The 6,450-nt window shown below is 45.9% G+C and overlaps 1 pseudogene; it reads right to left on the bottom strand.

Moving 5' to 3' along the window:
* Positions 1–707: 707 nt before the first annotated feature.
* Positions 708–825, bottom strand: LOC124616815 (annotated as a pseudogene).
* Between the last annotated feature and the right edge of the window lie 5,625 nt (positions 826–6,450).

Below are 6,450 nucleotides of genomic sequence, written 5' to 3'. Positions count from 1 at the left end.
TTGTAGTAGGAGTGAATACAGTACTCAAAATTCGTAATATTTGCTGGAATACTGTTTCTTTGAATCAAGCGAAATCAACGTACCTAGTCCTTCTCCTAGCTTTTGGTGCTTATTTTGCGACATAACGAAGTGAAATATCACTTGAGGGACGTTTATGTCGAGAATCTGGAGTCTTGTGTCAGCTTGGAGGAGAAGGAGATTAGTGTTTAACGTCCCGTCGACAACGAGGTCATTAGAAACGGAGCGCAAGCTCGGGTGAGGGAAGGATGGGGAAGGAAATCGGCCGTGCCCTTTCAAAGGGACCATCCCGGAATTTGCCTGAAGCGATTTAGGGAAATTACGGAAAACCTAAATCAGGATGGCCGGAGACGGGATTGAACCGTCGTCCTCCCTAATGCGAGTCCAGTGTGCTAACCACGGCGCCACCTCGCTCGGTTGTGTCAGCTTGGCCCAGTGTATTTGTCTGTGTAGCATGTACTATGTTTTTTAGGAAAGAGTATGGATAAGCACTCCGTCATCAGGCCACAAGTGGCCCATCGGAACCATTCGACCGCCGTGTCATCCTCAGCGGAGTATACAGATAGGAGGGCCGTGTGATCAGCACACTGCTCCCCTGGTCGTTACTATGGTTTTCTTTGACCGGAGCCGCTACTATTTGGTCAAGTAGCTACTCAGTTGGCATCAAGAGGCTGAGTGCACCCCGAAAATGGCAACAGCGCATGGCGGCCCAGATGGTCACCCATCCAAGTCCCGGCCGCGCCCGACAGTGCTTTACTTTGGTGATCTGAAGGGAATCAGTGTATCCACTGCGGCAAGGTCATTACCAAATAGAATGAATAGGCTGGTTATAATTAGACTTGCGCTATTTCATAGAGCCCCCATGATAAACGAGGACATGACAAAGAGATAAACATGCGAAAGAAACACATTTTGATTTCCGCATGAGAGGGAAACATTTGTTAACTTCCCACCAGGTTTACGTTCCAGGTTGCTCAGTGTTACGACCACTGCATCCTCGACAGCCTGGAACAGCAGCAGAGATCGCACTGCTACTGCCCAGAACAACGCCGCTCCAAGGAATGTTCATCTGTCGTGACGCGGGTCGTGCACTGCTTGAACATCGAACACTGCGTCCAGCATACTCGGTCGTGTTAACAGTGACGTCTTCAACAATCTGTGGCCCGTCAGCCTCTCCCAGGAGAAATTCTCAATCACCAGTTAATTGTAACTTCTGAATCATGTTAATCACCCTCGGCACGGAAAGAGAATCTTTCCGTATTACTTCAATGCGACGATACTCGCGAAGAGCAGCACCAGTGTTGCCGCTGTTCTGATAAAACTGCTTTGATAAAACAACTTTACAATTAAAGGCATGCTCGCCTTGTCCAGACACATGTTGAATGTCAGCAGCTGTAATGCACCAGATGCTTGTGTTCCAACCCTAAGTCGCTGAATGAGTACTGGGGCCTAACGGCAACTCATTACATTAAAAATGCTATAGTAATAATGAAATGGTTCAAATGGCTCTGAGCACTATAGGACTTAACATCTGAGGTCATCAGTCTCCTAGAACTTAAGAACCACTTAAGCCTAACTAACCTAAGGACAGCACATACATCCGTGCCCGAGGCAGGATTCGAACCTGCGACCGTAGCAGTTGCGCGGTTTCGTACTGAAGCGCCTAGAACAGCTCGGCCACCGCGGCCGGCAGTAATAATGAAAATCCAGCCGCACACAGTGTGCATATAATTCCTGTAATGTTGGGCACCCCATATGGTATATAGTTTTCTGTCTACTCTGACTCAAGTGGTGAAAATTTACTAACAACCATCCCGTATGCCAGCATCCACACTACCACACACAAAGCATTTTAAGTGACCTGTTTCAGAAGCCGTGAACTGGGCTTGTCCTTTCATCCGTAACAGCAACTCCTACCGTTATTTAATGGGACTGTGCTGATTTAGTTAGCTTAAAATATTGCCAAGTCGTGTCCCCTTGCGACTTGAACGCTTCAGATCGGTAAATCTTCGAAAATGCAGTTGTAAGTAACGAATATATCGACAAGTAAGAGCGGTATTTATTATGTAATAAAAACAAGATTGTGGTTTCAAAGCTTTCTCCATTCGACTTCAGTCTGCATTGTTGCCAAATTTATTCAAGATGATCCTGTCTCTAGGGTGCAGAGGTGGCAACGTTGCATGATATCGCCTCCAACGCTCCTCCCCCACCCCCACCCCCACTTCCTCCTCCGCTCATCAGTTCCCCTTCTCTCCACGACTTGTGAATTCACAGGAAGAAAACTGTCTGTGCTGAGCTGCTGGAGACAAAAAACCTAAGGTAGAGTCATTATTAATTAATTTACGTATTTAGTCGGCAAATAAGTTCTTGGTGGTGTTACCCTGCTGCCGCCCCCGCCCACCCTCACCCACCTCCACCCACTCCCACACTTTCCACCATCTGTGCCCTGACTTTTCCTGATCGCGCTTATGTATGTTGTTCGCCTCAGAATTTGAAGCCCGACTCCTCTAGCCAAGAATATCGACACCAGAGGATGCTCCAAACTTTACTACAGGTACACCCACCCACATTTGTGAATTGGCGAGAAAAATGCTCGCGTGCAAGTTACAGTCTTTAATTTTAGCAGGGAAAGTGTTCAGTTGACGAAGTGTAGGTTTCGGGCAGAGACGAGTTTAATAAGTGTATTGCTTGTAAGCACACAGCTGAGCACCGCATCCCTAGCCTCCTACATGAGGAATTTAAGGAGATGACAATGGACGAGCATAGGAGGAATACTTTTCAGCAGATAATTGTGATGCAGCTGGATGGACTGAAGATGCATTTCGCAACTCATACAGACTGTTGGCTATGCCGGAGCTGTTCGAGTTTTTTGATGTGGCCATTCGATCCACAGTGCAGGAAACACATACTTAAAAAAAAGGAGTAAAGACACTGCAACTGTAGCATATGTGGTTGGAGGAGACTGGATGCATTAGAGTACATTGCTGTACTATACAATCCAACCAGAAAAAAACAGCGTTTGCGCTAGGTGTTGACAACTATACTGCATTTACAAGTAATTTTAGAGTACATAGCGAGAGGTGAATTCACGATCTCGGGGGCAGAACTGACATAAAATCAATAAAATTACTAGAAATGACGGGAAATATCTAAAAACTGAAGGAAAATATGCCTAAAGTCAGGGGAAATTTGGGGGAGAATGAGGGAGTACTTGTGCTTGGTGCCGGAAAATTAATGTACATAGGAACGAGTACGTGACAACAAGAGGAATCTGAGAAAAAGTTGAAATGAAAGCTCTGGGAACCAGAGAGACAGTCATTGTTCGTCGATAGTGATAAGATGGTTGTAAGAGATTCCTTAACGTGGATGACCACCAAAAGGAGAGTAACAAATTTATATGTTATATACGTCGGACCACAAGCCCAGGTGTGACCTCAGAGTTATCGGCAACTGTCTTATAGATTTTTAGATAGTGTTCTTAGTTGAACATCATTGTATTACCAGCTGGGATGACTGCAATATACAGCTACAGAATGGATCACGTGTTTGACCCTGTAGAAGACTGTCTATGTGTTTTAAACCCTGAGAGTCAGTGATTCCAATGTGCTTCTCTGTACTCTCCACCAGTCACAACCATGTAGTGTCAACTAACACATAACTTACAGAACAGTTGCTGTATGGTTTTTTAACAACATTCTTCTGTATGTATACTGAGGTAATAGTGATGGCTGCAAGTTGACAGCTGTCTTTCATGCTCTCCTGGAAAAGAGAACCATCTGCCTTTAAACTGACATGACAGAAAGTAGATGGAGTGATCGATTGAGAGGGGTTGTATCGAGGTATTACTTAATGGTAGACTGATGATACATTCTATAGAGAAGGTGATGTTTCTGCAGGTCATGTATCACGCATTTAACCATTTTAGCTGCTGTTGTCTTCGGATGCATCAGTTCTGTGATATACCTTGCGATCGACTTGTATAAAGCTACATCTTTTGTGTATGACTTAGACTGCTGTCTACCTGCAATCGTTAACAGCAAGTGTCTGCACACCACTGTCAGCAGAGGTCTTCCAATGTATGTATGATGGATCCCGTTCACCGATGGGAAATCTATTTCAATACCCTCCTCTAGACGAATGAAGATATATGCGAAGCACTTTCACCCAGTCACTGTAGGCAGCAGCGGTGTGAGAACGATGCATCACACTGTCTTGTGTCCAGCGGTGGCTCACGGCTGTGTTGGTGCACTCTGAAAATACGTCTGCACTCCCGTCTGGTCGCGTCAGCATTGGTGCCTAGGTGAACACGTATTTCGAGAGGAATTTCTCAGATACCAAGTATGAAAGAGATATCGCTGCCTCATGCTTGAGGGATCCAAACAGGCACCTGTGCGTGGTTTTACAGCTGATGGCTGCGTCACTTCACATATTTGCAAGTACCCTCCTGTACGGTCTACTGGACAGGGGCTGATGGACGTTGCTTGTGCTTGTTTACTGCGTGTCTGTTGCATTATTTTGCGAGTAGGTCTGTAGGCTGTTCTATGCGCTGTTTGGACAGTTTATGGGCTGATATCGTGTCTGCACATCTGTGTACTGCAATATTTAGGAGTAATTGCATGTCTGTACTGAAATTATTTCGGTAATTTAGGAGTTGTTTGCGTGTTTGCGGACTGTTATTTATGAGTAGTTTACAGGTTTTGGGCTGTGTGGCATGAGCCCAAACATGCCAGAGCATGTGTTCTGTATCAGTGTGATAAATATACTCCTTCCCTAAATAAATTGTTCGAAAATAAGTAAAGTACACTACTTCCTTACTCTCTCCAGCAGCCCGGCGCAAGCTGAGTCATTTTCGCGCTACTTTCCCCCTCCAGTCAAACATCTTCGATTAGGTCACTGGAGGGATGACTGCACCCTCTTGTGGCAGTACTGTGTACTATGTCAGTTGGACTCTAGGTCTCATAGTGGAGGTACTGCCTGCAAAATAAAGACTAATGTCCAGCACAGGCAGAGTCCTTTTCCCACCATTTTCCCTGCCCCATACCGCCATCTTGGATTACGTCACGGAGCTGGCAACAGTGTTCCTGAGGGTGGTACTGTTTACTAGATGCAGACCTCATGGTGGACACACTGTTTCCTGCCATCTCCGATAATGGTACTTGGGTCATCAGATGACGTCATGGCAGCCTTCTTGGATTATGTAACGTATCAGAGCCCCTCTGGTGGTGGTTCTATGTAAAAGGTCGGAGTCCAGATCCCATGGCGACCACACTGTTTCTCGCCATTTGCCCCCCCCCCCCATCTTGTATTACATAACAGGAGGGATGAGAGTGCTCTCTGGCGGTGCTACTGTCTACTAGGTCAGATGGAGTCGGCACCCCTTAGTGACCACACTGTTTCATACCATTTCCCTCCACCATCTTGGATTACATCACAGGAGGGATGAGAGCACCCTCTCGTCGTAACACTGTGTACTAGGTTAGTTGGTGTCTGGACCCCTTGGCGACCACACTGGATGGTGGTAGTGCCTCTAATTGCTTAAATAAAATAGTGCATGCAAAATAATAAAGACTTATGTTCAGCACTGGTCGAGTCCCTTTCCTGTGAATCCATAGAAGAAGGTGGCGGTTGGGTGACAGGTTAGTGGAGATGGCCTTTCTATCCCACCATTTTCTTAGGTTGGTAGAGATAGCCCAATTGACCTTTCTTTACCATCAAAATTCAGTTCCTAGGAATAGGTGGTGGCCAGATGACTTAGGGTAGTGGAGGTAGCCCAACTGACCAATCTTTCCGCGATTTTCTTAGGTTAGTAGAGATGACACCGGTGTGTGCAGTATCCTGTTGGAATTTTAACTTCCCGCCATTTTTCTGGGGGGGGGGGGAGGAGGAGGTAGGTTAGGTTAGTGGAGGTTGCGCAATTGACCTACGTTCCCACCAAAATCACAGTCATCATCTTTGATGACATCATGTGCTGTTGCCGAGTGTACATGCCACATGAAGTGGGCTGTTGAGTACAGCACTGTACCTGAACTTGATTTTGGATGGTACAGTGCACTAACTGGCTGGTAGACTATAGCATTGTATCTGAACATTGTTTCTTATGGAGTAGTGCAGTGCGTTAAGTAAATAGTATAGTGTAACAATGTATGTGGACACAGTGTTTGGTTATGGACACAAGGCAGGGTGAGACGTATAAGAGGCAGTTCCCCTCTACCATATCACTGTGTGTGTGGTTGTGTGTGTGTGTGTGTGTGTGTGTGTGTGTGTGTGTGCATGCATGCAGGCACGTGTGGTTCACTTGTCTGGCACATCTACATGTCTGTGATTCATCATGTCCATTCCTTCTGCTCTAAAGTGTATAGCAGCCTTCAAATTCTTAGTAGATGGAGGAGTCCGACTGACTAACATTTTAAGATGTGTTTGGTACCTTTAGCG

Source organism: Schistocerca americana, chromosome 5 (assembly GCF_021461395.2).
Source record: "Schistocerca americana isolate TAMUIC-IGC-003095 chromosome 5, iqSchAmer2.1, whole genome shotgun sequence".
In the NCBI taxonomy this organism is placed as follows: Eukaryota; Metazoa; Arthropoda; class Insecta; order Orthoptera; family Acrididae; genus Schistocerca; species Schistocerca americana.
The sequence above is the reverse complement of the archived record's forward strand: the minus strand, read 5'-3'. Positions and strand labels throughout refer to the sequence as shown.